Source organism: Pinus tabuliformis, chromosome 2_2 (assembly GCF_031772625.1).
Source record: "Pinus tabuliformis cultivar Carrire ecotype Pingquan chromosome 2_2, CPIR1, whole genome shotgun sequence".
Classification (NCBI taxonomy): domain Eukaryota; kingdom Viridiplantae; phylum Streptophyta; class Pinopsida; order Pinales; family Pinaceae; genus Pinus; species Pinus tabuliformis.
The window spans coordinates 1,073,223,347-1,073,223,605 of NC_142300.1; positions in this window are offsets into that span (position 1 = coordinate 1,073,223,347).

The following is a 259-nucleotide window of genomic DNA, read 5'->3' on the forward strand; positions in this document are numbered from 1 at the left end:
TTCATTGGATATCGATCAAACCACATCTTGATAAAAGCCTATACAGGAAAAGAGCAAGGTACTTGACTTATGCAAGTTTTATTCCCCTTTCTTAAGACACCTCATTGTATCAAAGAAAAATATGAGTACATTCGAATGTTCAATAGAACATGTACTTCATTGTAGTGGATGGAGATAATTTCCTTTATAAATTTGTTGAAAAGTACATTCCAAATTTTCAATACATTTTGGACATAGTTTTTGTTGTATCAATTTGTAT